The sequence below is a fragment of the Uranotaenia lowii genome, chromosome 2, assembly GCF_029784155.1.
Source record: "Uranotaenia lowii strain MFRU-FL chromosome 2, ASM2978415v1, whole genome shotgun sequence".
Taxonomy (NCBI): domain Eukaryota; kingdom Metazoa; phylum Arthropoda; class Insecta; order Diptera; family Culicidae; genus Uranotaenia; species Uranotaenia lowii.
In genome coordinates this window covers 187,250,695-187,269,764 of record NC_073692.1, presented here as the reverse complement: position 1 = coordinate 187,269,764, position 19,070 = coordinate 187,250,695, and the positions used below count along the sequence as shown (strand labels likewise).

At 39.6% G+C, this 19,070-nt stretch overlaps 1 protein-coding gene across 3 annotated transcripts in view; it reads left to right on the top strand.

Moving 5' to 3' along the window:
- The window catches only part of LOC129749064 (voltage-dependent calcium channel subunit alpha-2/delta-4), a 307,916-nt gene that overhangs the window by 157,837 nt on the left and 131,009 nt on the right, over nt 1-19,070 (top strand). The window contains exon 1 of one of the 3 annotated variants that reach the window (XM_055743905.1): nt 16,476-16,625. The exons of the other annotated variants lie outside the window; for them this stretch is intronic. The gene's annotated coding sequence lies outside the window, so the exon portion shown is untranslated. Of the gene's footprint in view, nt 1-16,475; nt 16,626-19,070 lie in introns of those variants that run through there. 3 annotated transcript variants of the gene reach the window in all.

Here is a 19,070-nt window from a genome sequence, read left to right as displayed (position 1 = left end):
CAGTTTTGAAACCGCTGTTCGAAAAAGTTTGTCAACGAAGAAACCTGCCACCAAACGTTTCTCGAAGAAAGCAGCGGGATGGAGGCTGATTTTTTCCTCCAAATCTAAATCTGCTTTGAAAGGTTTCTGGCGCATCTTATTTGTTTCCTAGCAGCAGCAACCCTAGGCTAAGCAGAATTTCGCAGAACTTGATGAGGAAAATCGATTATGGGTCATTAGTATGCGGCACGAGTTTTTAGATGGAGGCAGAGAGAACGAAGAGGATAAATTTATTTCTTGTACTTTTTTTTCTGTTGTTATTGTTGGCTGCTCTTCCTGGCATTCACTTAATACTTTTGGTGTCTCCCGATTGAGGGGGGAATTGGTTGACATTTGTGTAATAAATTTCATGACTTTAACCTCGTTTTGGGTGGGAATCAAAATTCAATCTGGCGCGCCACTTTCGGTTACTTACTGCTTGCTGCTGTTGCTGTTCTCCGGCGAAAAAGTTGACTTAATCGTTAATGAGTTTTGTGTGGATGCTAAATTAAAATGTAATAATAAATCTAGACAAAGCTTTTATGCTTCGGGGGGTTTTATGGCATCATTTTTAAAAACCCGAGAACTAACTAGTAGGTTACAAATTTGAGGTAAATAAAAGAGTTCACATGTTGAGGATCCTTTCCCCAGTCGTAGGCTCGTATAAGTTATGTAGCGGTTTTTTTATGGACGAGCAGGGCGATTGAGCCGCCTTGGGTTGGGACCATAACAGCCTGTCTGAAGAAATGGAGAGGGGGGTTAATTGAATTTCCAAATTCGTTCAGCAAACTTTGAACCTTTATGAATTTCCTGATAGGCACCTCTCGTTCGGATTTGAAGCAAACCGAGATTAGAGCCGAGAAGTGTTTTGGTAAAAGCCTTCAGGCCAGGGACAAACTTCATTTCGTCTACCAGCTACCTACCAAGGAAGGACGGCAAATCTATCGATGGACGAAGAAGAGAAACTTTTGAGAGCTGCCCTGCTGAAATCGTTTCTAATTCAGTGGTCTTTTCAATTAGATTCTCATGTGTGAGAAGTAGGAAGTGTTGCAATAATGATACAAATTTATTGCTGTTGCTTTTTGTCCGTCACTTCTATTGGAATGAGGGAAATATGTTGTTGAGTTTAGTTTAAATCAAATACTTTTGAGCCCTATTTTAGGGGACAAAACATTTTCTCATAAGCATGAAAATAGTCAGCTTCGCAGAAAATTTGTTTGGCTTATTCCATGATAATAAAAATAAAAATTCAGGGCTGTTTTAAACTAGAAACTAAAAGAACAACAAATCAATAAAGAAATCTCTGGGAACCGAATCTAATTACTAATTATTCCTAATGAAGAGTATGTTTTAACATTAAATTTAAGAATTTTCAAGGCCACCTATAATTTTTCTTAAAATATCACACTCATAAAATGGGTGAATTACACAACAGACTGAGACAATTTGGGGTCATTTTTGAATTTCTCGAGCCCTGGGGTCTTATAAGCTTCGTTTTGCTCATCCATGATTTTTTGCAGAATTTCTAAGTAACGTTTACATGAGTATATTTCAACTTTTATGTTTGTATGGAAAAAATTGAATATTTTGTTTCGAAAAAATCAACATATTTTTTTTTGCTCCTATGAAACCGAGCCTGCTTATGTTTTTTGTGTCAATTTTTGAATTCTATTAAAGAAAATTTCCCGTTGAACAATTTTATCGAAGACCCTAACCCTAGACCTTAATTTGGTCAAAATCCCTGAATTACTTAACACAAATCAAGAAAGAAAAAACTTGAAAACCTTTTTTTTCATCAGCAGTTTTTAAATCGTATTTAAGGCTTTCAAGAAGCTTCTCATGGTTTTTTTTCATAAAACTTGCTAAAAAATTTCGTTCTGCAATAATTTTAATTTTACAACTTAAAAAATTTTGAACTGACTTCCTTGAAATTTGACACAAGAGAAAGATTTGACATAATGAATTGATTTTCTTCTATCAATGAATCTTCCATTTCAAAACGAGGGATCGCACAGAAACTAAATGTTATATTCAACACAACACGAACAATTTTCAACTGGTTTTCATTAAATTTTATACAAAGTTTTAATTTCAGTTAAAACCAGAATACTTGTAGATTTCTTCATTTTTCAAAAGAGACATGGGAATACGGGTGTCCAAAATTTTCACCAAAACTGTCTTATTTTGAAGCTAGCGGACAGCAGAAAATGTATCTTTATGAAATATTTGCATCATGGATCCACCTTTAGGTTATTTGTGTACATGAAAAGAAATATTTTTGCCCAAATTTGGGTATTTTTATCAGCCAAAAACTGTTGGACCACGGGCCACAGGTTATTGACTGTTATAGACCTCCGGAAGTATGCAATCATTTTTGTCTGTCGATGTACAAAAACAGTTCACAGGGTGATCCATGACTCGAAAATTTCATTAAAAAAGTACATTTTCTGCTGTTCAATAGCTTCAAAATAAGGCAATTTTAGTGAAAATCTTGGCCATCCATGCATTACAATGTGTGCTTCTCTTACATGATCAAGTTTGGTCAAGTTATGATTTTGACATGACTAGCTGATTCATTGTCAAAATCAAATATTCAATTCTACAAACGTGAGGATTCTCATAGATAATCTTTCAAAAACACAACACAGCTTGAAAAATGATTGATTTTTTTTTTTTGTAAATGTGGTATAACAAGACGATTTGTAAATTTCAAACACAACAGGGGATTTTTTTTTATTATCTGACGGGTTTGCGCCGGGGGTCTTCAGATTTTCCCCAAAATTGAAAATTTGGTTCATTTTTTGCGACTTAAAAACACATGTATTTTTTTAAATTTCTAACATTTTTATTTTTTGAGTTAGCTTCGGTTAGATTTTTTTGTAAATAAAAAATAACCATTTTTCAAAGCTACATAACTCTTTTGTTTCTCAACGGAAATTATAAAATAGCATATCAAAATGCATTGAAATTTTATCAGCTTTCCAAATAAAATAGTTGAAAAAAATTAAATTATGACCTTCAACATGAAAAGTTGTAAATAAACTTTAAATGGCGTCTAAAAGTACCGTCTGCACCACCGAATACTTTGCAAAAAATACCATTGTATAGCTCAATTTATGATGCAACTTTCATCTGAACACACCAAAGTGGGCCATTAACACCTTGAAGAGTTATGTTAGAAATAATGACAATAAATTCTTTTTTTTGCATCAAAAACAAACAATGGTCGAACAACTGCACTCACATATGGAGATAGCAAGCACTTCTAACAACATGGAAACAAAGCAGGTAAAAAACACTATTTTTTGTTCCTACTCACATAACAGTCCCATTAAAATTTTAGTCATTTTAGGTCAACATAAGGCTTCAAAATAAAACACTAAAAAAAGAGGTATTGTTCAAGAAATATCGAAAAAAAAAATCAATTCGTGGCTGTCCTATATGAAATATGCCTGAATAACAGTCCCATATGTGAAATACCACGGATTTGGTTACTTTTCAATGCTTCTTTCGGCGAAATAGTCTTTGGTTTATTGCTTTGAATCATTTAAACATTTTTTTAACTCACTTGATGTTGAATGATGCACAATAGTTTTCGAAGGCAGGTCTGACTTTCTTAGGAATGACTTCCTGAGCGAAAAACTATCGGATGCAATCAAAATCGTAAAAAAATTCAACTTACAACGTGGAATTCACGATATTTTTTTCCAAAAGTATGTTTCTTTTTCTGACAATTGCATTTAGAAGTTCAAAAATAATCAAATTTAAGTCTTAGAAAGTAGCTTGGTGAGAAAATTATATTCTGTATGGGACTGTTATGCTAGTAGATTTGAAAAAGGTTTCAAATATGGTCGATTAACAGTCCCATAATGAATAAAAATTGTGCTCTCGACCTTACCAATAACCCAATTTCGAAAATTTCAAGGTCTAACGATTTATTATGACAACCTAGAAACGATTTTCGTTTATGCTGAAAGTGGTGGTCACAATTTAAAAATATATTCCAAAACAGAAAAAGCTGATTGTCTCGATTATTTTTAGAAGTTTATGCGCTAAGTTTTGCATCCGTAAATAATTCCCCATATTTGATTTAAAATGGACGGTGGAATACTGAAGATTCGTGTGTGAGCGATCGAGGTAGCAAAACACTGACGACAAATTATGTTCGTTCTAGTATGGTAAACCTCAAAACTGGGCGAATGTAGAAAACTAATACGGTAAAAGTATCATATTTTCATCATTTTACAGCCTGGGCTGACCATACTGAGATCTTCGATTATTTCTACAACATTTGTGCCACTTTCTCATACTCTTTTGATCAATGGGAAAGGATTTTGGTGTCCATTGCTTAGCTCTCAATATAAAACCTATGTAAAGCACGTCTATATTTCATTTTTTAATCACATTTTTGTGATCCCAAACACAGGTACTGAACCTTCTACTATTGGCATTGATTATGCTTCACAATGATCCTTGATCGAAAAGTTAATAAGTTATATAGTATATGACCAGGTTTTAAAAGCAACATTCCCATTATTAGTTATATCACATTAACAATACGATACTAAGAATTTTGGTTAAAATTTAAAGTCAGTTATGCTGCAAACACTATACAAAGCACGAAAAAGTAGTGTTTTTTACCTGCTTTGATAAGTTCTTTTGTTTCCATGTTGTTAGAAGTGCTTGCTATCTCCATATGTGAGTGCAGTTGTTCGACCAAAACAAAACAAACAATTTTTCGATGCAAAAAAAGAGATTTATTGTCATTATTTCTTTCATAACTCTTCAAGGTGTTAATGGCTCACTTTGGTGTCTTCAGATGAAAGTTGCATCATAAATTGAGCTATACAATGGTATTTTTTGCAAAATATTCGGTGGTACAAACGGTACTTTTAGACGCCATTTAAAGTTTATTTACAACTGTTCATGTTGAAGGTCATTATTTTATTTTTTTAAACTATTTTATTTGGAAAGCTGATTAAATTTCAATGCATTTTGATATGCTATTTTATAATTTCCGTTGAGAAACAACAGAGTTATGTAGCTTCGAAAAATGGTTATTTTTTATTTACAAAAAAATCTAACCGAAGCTAACTCAAGAAATAAAAATGTTAGAAATCTGAAAAAATACATGTGTTTTTAAGTCGCAATAATGAACCAAATTTTCAATTTTGAGGAAAATCTGAAGACCCCCGGCGCAAATTGTCAGATAATAAAAAAAAATCCCCAACAGTTTAACATAGCAGTTCTCAAACAGAGGAACACAAGTTGTAATCATTGTGAGATGCAACATAATCCCAACAATTTTCAAGAGATTTAGTCAAATTTTATGCAGAAACAAGATTTGACCTAACAAGATGACCCATTGGATTGGCAAACCTATCGCACTTTAAAAAGGGGGATCTTCCATTAAAAAAAGTTAATGTCTCCTTTTTTCAAATTTGTAACGCCTGCAAGTTTTGACGTAACTAAATAAATCATAGCGTTCATACGGCTTAATTAAAACATTTTCAATTAATTTCCATAACATTTTGTACACAAGAAAGTTTTGACATGAAGATATGGTTTATTGTATTATAAGACACTTATAATACAATTAATTAAATAAAGAATCAGTTCAATTATTGACATAACATGTTTATCTAAGTCTAAAAGATCAACTTCGGATGCTTGACTTACCTGTCAAGAATTTCAGTAAGTAATAAAGCCAGTGCGTGATGAGATTATCGTCAAAATTCACGAGGATAACGATGAGATAAGGATACTCCAATTTCGTTCATAATGGGTTTTAACAAAACGATATGAAGAACTGTATCATCGAAGGGTAACCAGCGATACGATATTTCTCGCGTGAGCTTTTATTACGTCGTATGAAACCTATTAATAATTCACAGAAAACTGCTGCAAAAGTTATCAATACATCTTTCAAATTTGTATTTTACATATAAAATATGTTGTCCAGGCTACAAATATTCTAAATGGAAAAAAAGTTGCGACTAGTTTTTGTCAGTTTTTTTTATTTTTTATTAATTAAACTGTTTGCTCACATTTTGTTTCATACGCCGTTATTAAAGCTCACGTGGAATTTACTGTTCCGTTTGGCAGTCTACTTCCAAAATTGATAAGGTTGTATTGAACGGAATTGAAAGCAAATAAAACGCCTTCAAAGTTTTTCCAATCATTGTTAGAAGGATTGCTTTAACGTTACTGTATACAAAAATTCAACAGCATTACTCCTGGAATGCTACATCAAATTTAAAACTATTCATTAAATTTGTGGTAGAACGAAGTCTACCAGGTCAGCTTGTTTTTTCTTATATTTTTCCAATAACCAGTAATCTCATTTTCCCCCACCCACACTCATATTCGAAGAAATATTAACAACGGTGCCTAATGTAGGGGCAAAAATACGCAAAGTTATTTAACCCTCATCCGCATCAGATTTCAATACCCTAATCAGCACAAGGAGTGTCAATTTGACACTACAAGCTAAAATCGTTATAACTTTTGGCGTGTTCAACCGATTTTATCACAACTTATATCAATAGAAACCTTGTGATGTCAGTAAAATATGTTTAGAACATTATATATCGCTAAAGCTTCTAGTTTTCTCGTTATTCAGCATGAAAGAAAAAAAATCCTAAATAACATGCCTCAGGAAAACTGCTGTAGTTCACATATTACACGTCCAAAAAAAAATATGTCTTATGCATATGAAAGCTGAAGTTAATGTCTACATCATGAAGCCAAGAAATATTTTTTTTAAAATTTTTTTTCAGTGAAATGGTCGCAAAAAGTTCAAAAAAGTGGTCTGAAAAACCTACTGTTCATTCGATTGCTTGTAAATACTGTTTGAGTGATGGTAGAGTTTTTGAAAAAATATGACTACAAAATCTATTAAAATTCTGACATTTTGCTGTGTTTAGATTTTCCATGCAATAAAAATTCAATTTACTGGAATTTTTCAAAGTTCACTTCTTTGCGCGATTTTTTTACAAATTGAAATTTCATCTGTTTTCGTGGTCCACCGTCAGGTTGTACCCGGATTTTCAGTGCTTTTACTTTGTTTGGACCAATCAAAAGTATATTCATTGGAAAGCTAATTTAATCTACATTCTAGTGAGGTGCAAAAAATCAAGCTGTGAGATTTCACAAAAATATGAAAATTATAAACGTAAAATAATTCCTGAATTTCTAGACCCACAAGCAGCACGTCCCGCAAAACGTGTTTGTTTGCTCTCCGAGTAGGTACGGTGGGTGGTGTTTTTGTCAGAGAGCGAAGCTGACAGACGAAATAATGATGCGTGTCGAAAAACGCACGACACGCATCATTATTTCGTCTGTCAGCTTCGCTGTCAGTTTTATATGAAACTAGCTGACCCGGTGTGCTTTGCTACACCTTCCAAAAATTATTGAAATTTGTGGTCCCTAGTTATTTAACTTTTTATGCACAAAATTCTAAATTCAATTCCAATAATATTAACATGTTTTTTCAAAATAAAATTGTAACGTTTTTTATTTTGAAATCTTAATATTTTTTTTTTTAAATCCGTGTTTTAATCCTTTTTATGACTCTGGATTTCTTTGCTTCATAACTTTATAGCTTATGCCAATTTTTTTTATATATGGAATCTTCGCTGTCCCTTTATTTGTAGAGAGGGTCTCAAACTATCCTTGAAAAATCTTCTGTAACAAAATAAAATCACGGGACACTCACTTACCTATTCTTTCTTGAATTATTATTCAAATTGTGAGAGTGACCTCCTCCACCATTCCTTTAACCCTAATGGAAGGAATGGGGTCTCATGACATCAGAAAAACACTTCTTGTATACTAATACGATTCCATATCACATATGGTGTCATTCTCGATAAGCTCTCGAGCTTTTCAAAAAATGGGTGACCCTCTCCCCACTTTATATCTCCCCTCTGGCAAGAGAAGGGGTCTCAAACCATCGATACAACATAACCCGTACACACATATGCTTCCATGCAAATTTGGTTCCATTTTCTCGATTAGTTATCAAAATATTTAAAAAATAATGTATTAGTGACCCTCTTCCCATTATATCGTTTCACTGAATGGAGAGAGGGGTGCTAAACCCACGAAAAAACATTTCTTGTACTCGAATACCCTCCCATGCCAAATTTGATTTCGTTTGCTTTATTAGTTGTCGAGTTGTGCCATAAAATGTGCATCGAAGTCCCTCTTGCTGCCAATCATCCCCTATCTGGAAGGAGGGGATCAAGATCAAACATTCCGTGTATTCAAATACATTTCCATGTCCAATTCTGATCAATTTGCTCGATTGTTAGATTGTTCCCATGTCATATTGGTTCCATTTGTTAGATAAGTGCTTGGTATATGCAACATAATCGTATATGAGCTCCTGTCTTCTCTTACTTTATCCCCATTGAAGGAGAAAGAAGTCTCAAATAAGCTCATAACCTTTTTACCTATCCAAAATTATTTTGCCGCAGCCCGTGGCGTAGATGATAGCCTTCAAGTCTTCTAAGCCAGCGGGTATGAGATCGAATCCCGGTCACGGCATACATAGTACACTTTCTGTGGGTTGGTGGTTTTAGCATTTGTAAGATGCTAGCCATCATATCCTCGAAAGATGTACGTTGAGAGTTCAGAAAAAGGAATCTCTTCGAGGAAACATCAAGTTTCATTGAGATCCTGTATGTGTTTGTGTTCGTTTTAAATGCTTTTCCATGCCAAAATTGTTTCCATTTGCTCAAGTTATGCAAAAAATTGTAAAGGAGCCCACTCTCTCCTCCCTATTACGCAACTGGAAGGAGGCAGTAGTACCAAATATTCACAGAAACATTCCATGTGCTCAAATACCCTTACAAACAAAATTTCGTTTCATTTGCTGGGTAAGTTCCCAAGTGATGTAAAAATTGTATGGAAGCACCCTCTTCCCTTAAGATTTTATAACTTGAAGAACGGAGGGTTCTCAAAATATCATAGAAACATTTCTCGTAATCAAATATCTTCCCACACCAAGTTTGGTTCCATTTGCTTGATTAACTATCCAGTTATGCTGAAAATTGTGGAAAAGCCCCCTCCCCCCACTTTTTATCTCCTGACTGGAAGGAGGAAAGGGTAGCAAATATTCAAAGACCTATCTATCGTACCCAAATAAACTTCCATGTCAAATTTGGTTTCATTTGATCGAATAGTTTTCAAGTTGTGAAATAAAAAAGGTATGAAAGCCCCCTCCCTCCTTCCTGTATCTTCACTGGAGGGAGGGAGAGGTCTGAAGTAATCAAAGAACCATTCCTCGTATTCCCCTACCCTCCCATGCCAAATTTGGTTCCATTAGCTTGATTAGTTCTAAAGTTATGTAAAAAATTGTAAGGTAGGCCCCCTCCCTCCTTCCTATCTCCTCACTGGAAGGAGGGAGGGGTACCAAATATTCTTAGAAACATTCCTCGAACCCAAGTACCCTCCCATGCCAAGTTTGGTTTGATTTGCTTCATCAGTTCTCGAGTTATGAAGACTTATTACTTTTATATGAAAGACCCCCTCCTCCCTTCCTGTTAGAGGGAGGGGTCTCAAACCATAATAGAAACCTTCCCCGGCCTCCAATACCCCCACCTGCCAAGTTTTACGTAAATCGGTTCAGTAGTTTTCGAGTCTATAGGGAACAGACAGACAGACAGACAGACAGACAGACAGACAGACAGACAGAAATTCATTTTTGTATATATAGATAGTGTTGGGGTGTGGTCCAAGCCCTTGCTTGAACCTGAGTGGACTGTATGTGGGGGGGTTCCTTCCTTTAGACCGTGGGTACCTTGGGTTGGTCGATTCCGTGGGGAGTAGCCTGGGTGATCCTTTATTGTGATAGCAATTTCTTCTGCCGCGGTAAGTAAGAACTCCGAACTAGTTTTCACATAAGTACAACAGTTTATTTAACAAACAACAACTTTATTTGGGTTCAAACACATTCTACATAAAACAACTTTTATTACTCGAATACTACATCTAACATATATTCTCTAAAGTAGTAAGTGGGTCGATACGACTAGTTCTACCGGCAATTCTGAACAAAGTGATTTTGGCTTGAGAAAATGGTGATTTTTGATGCCGTTTTTCTTGGTTTAGTTCTTATATCTAAGTGCTGGAAACATCAGCTGTTTCGCTCTTCTTTCTGAGGATCCTTTGCTTCGTGGGTTTAACATAATAACATCGCGCTTAGTGTGGTACATCAACATCCCGGCCCATCCTGAAATCGCTCGAATTTCTGAACCTAAAAATAAAGAAAAGAATCTCGCGAACACAAGGGTGGGTGCAACTGATCGTTCTGAATCTCCGAGAAACTAAGCTTGATTGTATTCTGGTTGAGATGCTGCTGGCAAAAAACAAAGTTTTTCTACCGGTCGCGTAGACGGTCCTGATGCTGTTTTCAAGGTTACCACCCTCACGACTCCATCAGCTCCAGGATGAACTTGTTCTATTCTGCCCATCTTCCAACGACTTGGCGGCAAATTATCCTCTTTGATGATCACCAACTGTCCAGCTTCAACATCGATCGGCTTCTTCCATCTTTTAAATCGCCCCTGAAGTTGTGTCAAGTACTCAACTCTCCAACGATCCCAAAAGTGTTGAAGCCGCTTCTGCAATGTCTGACTCTGATTCAATCTGTTCATGGGTACTTCACGGTAACTTCTGTCAGGCAGTTGTTGAAATGGTTCTCCGATAAGGAAATGTCCTGGTGTAAGGGGTTCGAGGTTGTCAGGATCATCTGTTAAAGCTGTGATTGGTCTCGAGTTGAGACAATTTTCCACCTGTACTAAGAGCGTAGTCATGTCTTCGAACGGGATAGGATTTTCCCCTAGAACCTTCAGGAGATGTTTTTTGGCTGACCTGACCGCTGCTTCCCAAAGTCCTCCGAAATGGGGCGCGGCTGGTGGTATGAAGTGCCATTGGATATGGTTGTTGGCGCACTCCTTCGAAACTGCTTCTTTATGTTGATCACTGCGTTGCAACTTTAGTAGCTCTCGAAGGTAGCTTCGTGCTCCGACGAAATTCGTTCCATTGTCCGAATAGATATCGGAACAGTAGCCTCGTCTCCCGATGAACCGCCGTAAGGCTTGAAGGAAACGATCCGTTGACAAGTCGGATACAAGTTCTAGATGAACCGCTTTCGTACAAAGGCAGATGAAAACCGACACATAAGCTTTGACCGCTGGTCTTCTGGGAGCTTGACGAACATATATCGGTCCGAAATAATCGACGCCTGTCCTTGAAAAGGCTCGAGCTACTGTCACGCGTGCTTGGGGTAACTCACCCATAAATTGCTCAATTGGATTTGGTTTAGAGCGGAAGCATTTCATACATTTATGGACAACTTGTCGCGGTATATTTCTGCCTCCAAGAGGCCAATACTTCAGCCTAACTGTACTAAGAAGTAGTTGAGAACCGGCGTGTAGAAGCTTGATATGGTAATATTCGTATATCATCGTAGTGAACGGGTGTTTTGCTGGAAGCACAATCGGGTGCTTCGTATCTTCCGATTCCAGTGATCTGCCTAATCTTCCTCCAACACGAATTAGGCCGTCCGATGATATGTGTGGGGTGAACCATCTCAGCGGTGAACTTCGATGAACAGCTTCTTTCTTCGTTAAAGCCTTCCACTCATTAGGGAAAGACTCTTGTTGGATACGACGAATAATTGCAAACTCTGCATCTCTCAACTCTTCTACGGTCAGTAAACTGCTGCGGTTGTCTTCGGACTTTCTCAGTATACGCATAAGTCGCATCCAGTATGCGGTGCTGCGTATAAGTTTAGTGAAGGACGAGAATTTTAGCACATACTCTTCTCCAAAATGTGCTACACAACTGGCGGCTGGGTGTGCTGAACGACGGACTTCCTCTTCAGCTACTTGTGATTCCAGGGTTCTTGGCTGCTCCGGGAAATGACTTTGCCCTAACCATTCAGGGCCCTTCCACCAAAGGTCGCATCCCTCTATCTGTTCTGGGTCCATACCACGTGAGATGAGGTCTGCTGGATTCTGCAAGCCAGGAACGTGTCTCCATGGATAGTTTTCGGTAATGGTTTGTATTTTCGCAACACGGTTAGCCACGAATGTTGACCATGTAGACGGGATTGCCTTCAACCACTGAAGAACACACGTTGAATCCGTCCAAAAATGCATGTCGACCTGCATCTTAAGCGCCGCCCGTACCTTGCTGGATAGTTCCGCCGACAAAAGTGCTCCGCAAAGCTCCAGTCTCGGAATGGATTGACATTTCAGCGGTGCCACCTTGGATTTCGATGCTAGTAGACATACGTAGGACTTTCCATCGACGTCGACGCTCCTTATATATGCGCACGCCCCATACGCGCGCTCCGATGCATCCGAAAAGAAATGCAATTCCACCTTGATTGCATTACGAATGATTGCACAACGTTGAATCTTAAGAGCGTTCAGGATAGGTAATTGGTCGTAGAAATTTCGCCACTCTTGTTCTACGTTCACCGGTACAGGATGATCCCAGTCTAATCTGTTACCGTCTTCTTGTAGTCGCCACAAACGCTGCATGAAGATTTTCGCACTAGCTGTTACCGCTCCTACAAGTCCCAGGGGATCGAATAGCATAGCTATGGCTGACAGGATTTTTCGTTTGGATAATCGCTCGTCCATGGGAACTCTTTCAATGTTGAAATTGAACCGAAAGTGATCGGTGCGTGGGAGCCAAACCAATCCGAGGGTCTTTACTGCTGGATCAGGATCTAGATTTATCTCTTCGGTTTGTTGTAGGGCCAGATCTTCCGAATCCACCTCTCTCAAGGCCGCAGCTGAATTGGATGCGAACTTCCTTAGACGAAAACCTCCGCTACTCGTCAACTTGATGAGATCTACACACAACTTGACAGCATCTTCTTCTAGATCCGTACCGGTTATTACATCGTCCATGTAAATGTCCTCCTCCAATGCCTTGGATGCCGCTGGGAATCGATGATGCTCGTCGATGGCTAGTTGTTTCAACGTTCTGGTCGCTAAGAATGGCGCAGGTTTCGTTCCGTACGTAACGGTGGCTAATTCAAAGGTTTCAACTTCCTTCTTGGGGTCAGCTCTCCAAAGGATGCTCTGCCAGGGCATATCCGCTTCATGAATTCCGATCTGTCTGAACATCTTCTCGATATCCGCTACCACCATGATTTGTTTCATCCGACTACGCATAATGAGAGCACGAAGCTCGTCCTGGATTACGGGTCCAACCAATAACGCCTCGTTGAGGGATATGCCGCTGCTACTTTTAGCCGATGCGTCGAACACAACTCGTACCTTCGTGGTTGTGCTAGCCTGCTTGATGACTGGATGGTGGGGAAGGTAAAACCGCTTTTCTGGACCCACATCCGCCCTGCGCATGTGTCCAAGCTCCAAGTATTCCTCCATAAAACCGTGGTAGTGTTTACGTAGTTCTGGCTCCTTTTCCAGTCTACGTTCCAGGGATTGAAGTCGACGGAAAGCCATCTCCCGTGACTCGCCAATGTTTGCCAATACCTTTTCGTCCTTTGGTAACGCAACGGTGTATCGCCCATCGGAACTTCTGCACTTGGTTAGAACAAACTGCGCCTCGCAACGTTGTTCTTCCGGGGAATAATTGTTCAGAGACCCTATCTCTTCACATGACCAAAAACGAGTGAGAAGTTCATCCAAATCTACCCTTGCAGCCGTATTGCAAGCGATGCGGGAAGTAGAACCTTGGTTCTCCACGGATCCTGTTACCAACCAACCGAATACTGATTCTATCAGCATTGGTAAACCTTCGCCCAACGGAATTTTAGCATGGCTCGGGAAAAATGAGAAGAAGTGCTGTATTCCTAGCACCATATCCAAGGATTTCGATTTAAAAAATGCCGGGTCGGCTAGCTCCACACCTTGTGGAAACTGCCAAGAGGAAACCGCTACGCTGGTTGTAGGGAGATCCGCTGTGACCTTTGGTAGTAGAAGGAAATCCATCGACCGAGAAAAGTTTGACATTCTTGACCTAATAACCGCTGACACTTGATGTTTGACGCTGGTGTTAGATTGGCCAATCCCAAGGACGGAAATGTTCGAACGCCTACGAGATACCTTCATACGTTGACAGAGCCCCTCTGTCATGAAATTGCACTCTGAGCCCGAGTCCAGTAGGGCCCGCGCTTGGAAAACCTTGCCTGTGTCATCTTCCACTAAGACGACCGCTGTAGCTAGCAGCACTGTTAACGAATGATTCCTGGCCATGTTCGATGAAACTGACCTCGAGTTGGCTGCAGGTGTGGTTTGGTTGGGATTTAGAGCGGGTGTAAAGGTTTGTACGACGCGATTATTGGTGTTTCCGCCATCGTCTCGAAAGCAGACTAGGGTATGGTGTTTTCCTCTGCATCTGCGACAAACCTGGTTCGATCTGCAATCCGAAGCTTGGTGGCCACGCCGAAAGCAGTTTCTGCAGAGGGAGTTTTGTCGCAGCAGCTTGTCTCGAGCGGAAGCGCTCAACCTCAGGAATATAGGGCATGTGTACAGCAAATGGGATTCTGGACAAGCGATGCAACTTCCAGCCATCATCTGGGTTGCGCTGTGGCTCGTTCTGGGAGCGCTGTTTTTCTTCTGCCATTGAAAAACTTCCGGTTTATTCTCGTGCGCCTTAGGCGGGAGCGATGCAAGGATCTTTACACGAGTTTGGAGGAACTGAGTAAGATCTGCTACCTTGTCTTGCTCTTGATTAGCGCTATGTTCTTCCCATGCACGACGAGTTGTTGGGTCCAACCTAGAGCACAGCATTTCCAACAACAGCAGGTCCTTGTACTCCTCCGGTTTGACTAACTGGTCCAGGGTCTGCACGACGCGTTCGAACCCTTCCAGTAGTGTCTGGATATCTACGGCCGACTCCTTAGTCACCTTGGGTAGTTTGAACAGGTTCCCAATCTGCCTGCGCTTCAATACCTTGCTGTCGTTGTACCTGGCCATTAAGATGTCCCAAGCTACTGGATAATTTGCTCTTGTGAGCGCCAACGGATCGATGAGAGCCCTCGCCTCTCCGGTGAGACAGCCCTTCAGGTAGTGGAACTTCTCAACCTCCGGTAAGTCCGCCTTGGTGTGGATCAGGGATAGATACAGGTCTCGGAAGCTCAGCCACTGGTCGATGTCGCCGTCAAACGTTTGCAGTTTGATCTGCGGTAGCCTTACATGCTCGATGGTCGGTTGAATCGATGAGTCCATGATTCTGGTGGAATGCAAAACGCTGCTATTGACCTCCAACTCCTTTATGCGTTCCAACATGGATGCCTTCGCGTTGTAGTATTTGGTGGTGAAGTCCTGGCGTATATTCGAACACGTGGCCTCCTTCGATGAATATTCCTCGTGCATTTCAACCTCAATCAGCGCGTCGTTGATTCGATCCCACAATTCGTTGAGCTTCTCCAGCCGAACATGGATTTGTTGGGCTGAAGAAACCTCCCCCAGAGTGCTCGCGAAAGTGGTTATGGACTTAAACATCTCCATCAACGCCTTCACCTTTGTCTGGAGATTTCGGAGTGGTGGATTCCTCGAAGACGAACTCGTGGTGGCAGTCGTGGCCATGGTTTCGGATTACGCACAAGGATTCACGGTAGAAAAAATCACGTCGTTAGAATTCAATTCTTATTCAAGCTTCGGCAAGGAACATATACTCTGTAGAGCTTAACTTACTTTAAAAAACTTAAAGCTGTGCCCCTCTACAGGAAAGCTCCTTCAAATCCAGAATTGAACGGTAATTCGCAAAATGATTTTATGGCTGGTATTATGCTTCGAAAAACGTGGTTGAATACGCGTGAAGGTTGTTGCAGGACTCGGTATCAATCAGATAAGTGGGGTTGCGGGCGAGAATACAATTTTTGTTGTAGTTTACAATTTCAATCAAGCTTCGGCAAAGGACATATACTCTGTAGAGCTTAACTTACTTTAAAGAAATTAAAGCTGCACACCTCTACAGGTACGGAATTCCAAAGATCGATAATTTGCTTCCAATATGCGTAGGAGTATAACGGCGCCTCGGATAGCTCGATCAAATATTGCGCCTCGGGTTTTATAATTTTCGCTCGGACTCAGTTCGATCAGATTTACGAGATGGTTGGCAGGATAAAAATTGTTGTAGTATTTACTCTTGAAATAATGCTTCGGCAGGACGTGTACTATTTGGTTCTACTAACCTCACCGAAAAATAAGTTGCGCTGAATTATTTCAAAGTTGCATGAGTACCAAATTGTGTTGAACAGTGTACTCTTTAATGCAAGCAATGCATGCCAGTGCAATATACTCGGAAGAATGCACTTGTGGGCACCTTTGCTCACAAAAACTTCCTTCCGATTTCGAACATCAACACTCAATCAATATGTTCGTCGCACCATACAGTTGTGTTCGTGATGAGATGATGTGGGTATATAGGATTCAGTAACAAGTAAAGTCCAGCATCGGCTGGTCGTTTACAAAACGGGACGCAGTTAAATTCGACTAACCTGACCGAACGTGGCCGTGTTCGGGAAAAACCGTCGGTTTCGAGGAGTACAGGTGATCCGGGCGTGTGGTGTCGTGCTCAAGAACGGGGCTGGCTGGAATCTCTTGGCTGCGGTGAGTATCACGGGAAGCTCAACTTGAACTTGACCGTGAAAAGAACGATGGCGACCTTTCGCCTGGTGGTACGTGGTAACCGTGACCTTGAAATCACGGATCGTGTGGGGCCAAAATTCGATGTATTTTCCGGGTAAGTGGGTCCAGCGTAAATAGTGGAGCCAGTTAAGTGAATTGCCGATGAACGAAGTGGAAAAAATCAGAAATTAACCGCCGGGATAGTTAATTTACTGGCTCGGTGAATGGGGCTTATTGGCTGGGCAGTGATGACGTCACCCTTGACGTCGGCTTGAAGTTCTCGGCTCTGTGGAGATCGATGACGTCACTGATGGTTCGGTAGTGGTGATCACTTCGCTGATATCGGTGTTGGTGATCACTCCGCTGACTTCAGTGGTGGTGATCTTGCACGGTCGATGTTGTACCAATGTGAATGTGAGCTGGATGATGACTCTTACCAACACGAGCTCGGGGATGTTTACCAATAGAAACGAGAGTGGGATGTAGTAAACAGAAAGGAGGTCCACGCATCAACTGGACATAAACTGTAAGTGTAATTTATTTACCTGGACAACCAGTTAAATCCGCCTGAAATCCAGTTGATGCCGGTGTGAAACTCGAAACCAATCGAATTCCGAATGTGTCCAAACAAATTCTGCTAAACGCAGCGTTCTCAGGAAACGGGGCGATAGCTTGAAGTGTTGGTGGGGTCCGGTGTTTGGTGAGCTCGTGGAATAGCCAACTCACCCGTGGGTTGCTTGCATCAGTGCGCGAAATGATGATGGTGATGATGATTGTGAGCCAACAAGTGGTTGATTGATGACCGGTTTTCTGTTGTCTTGGCGATGTGCGATGGCGAATGCAGAAGAAATTGCTTACTTCGAGGGAACGGCAGCTGGTGATCCGGTTCGATTGGACCAAAATGTTGGGGTGTGGTCCAAGCCCTTGCTTGAACCTGAGTGGACTGTATGTGGGGGGGTTCCTTCCTTTAGACCGTGGGTACCTTGGGTTGGTCGATTCCGTGGGGAGTAGCCTGGGTGATCCTTTATTGTGATAGCAATTTCTTCTGCCGCGGTAAGTAAGAACTCCGAACTAGTTTTCACATAAGTACAACAGTTTATTTAACAAACTACAACTTTATTTGGGTTCAAACACATTCTACATAAAACAACTTTTATTACTCGAATACTACATCTAACATATATTCTCTAAAGTAGTAAGTGGGTCGATACGACTAGTTCTACCGGCAATTCTGAACAAAGTGATTTTGGCTTGAGAAAATGGTGATTTTTGATGCCGTTTTTCTTGGTTTAGTTCTTATATCTAAGTGCTGGAAACATCAGCTGTTTCGCTCTTCTTTCTGAGGATCCTTTGCTTCGTGGGTTTAACATAATAACATCGCGCTTAGTGTGGTACATCAACAGATAGATTCATAATAATTCAAACGACTTAGATAGATTTTACTTTTGGAGTGTCATATTGACACTCTAAGTCGGAAAAGGGAGTTTGTTTTTGTCCAGGCTTCGTCCATAAAAAAAAGTAAAGATACAATATTAAAGAACTTTTGAATTCATTTAGCGTCCCTGAAGAAATTTTTGTATTTTGAAGCTTCTGAAAAAAGATACAAGCCTTCAAACTTGCAATAGTGTCAAAATGACACTCTAATGCGGATGAGGGTTAAGATTTTTTTTTTGATTTCCAGCGAAAGCTGATAGTCCTTTTCTTCTAGGAACAACTGAAGAGTAAATTTTCTTCAGTTCAACATTATTTTACACTTTCGTTGAGGATTCTTGTTGACATTGATATGTAAGGCCCCGATTAATCTATATAAGAAGTGTGCCATAGAATGTTTTGTTGTAATGTAGTTTGTACTGATTGTCTTACTTTTTTCGCCAAAACCATTTTAAATTACTACAGCTAATACACGATTTTATCACGCATCGATTTTACCTGCCTCAATTTTGTCTATCCCGATTTCATTACATTTTTTTACCCGATTCTGTCACCATTTTTATTTCAAAGCAGAAAAACTAAGTTGCAACCCATTTTTAATTGTATTGAAATCAACTTAAGGTTGGAGTAGGGTCTTACACTTCAAAAAAAACCAATTTTTTTTTTATTTTTTATTTTCTTATCGTAAAACATTTCAAGAATGTTGTGTCAAATTTTCATGTCAATCGAAGCAAAATTGTAGAAATTATAGGCCTTTATCTCCTCTTATCTAATACTGTATCATTTTTCGCGAAAGCACATTTTTAAAGTCCGTGGACATCGTCATTTGAAAACTACTTCACCGATTCTTTTCAAATTTGGAAAATGTTTTCTACATATAAAATACCAAACCCCAACTATTTTCTTTTTTTTTTTACTTTGGGGAGATTTACAGATAAAAAATGGCGGATTTTTTCGTGAAAAATCGTAGTTTTTACTTCAAACAGCCACAAAAAT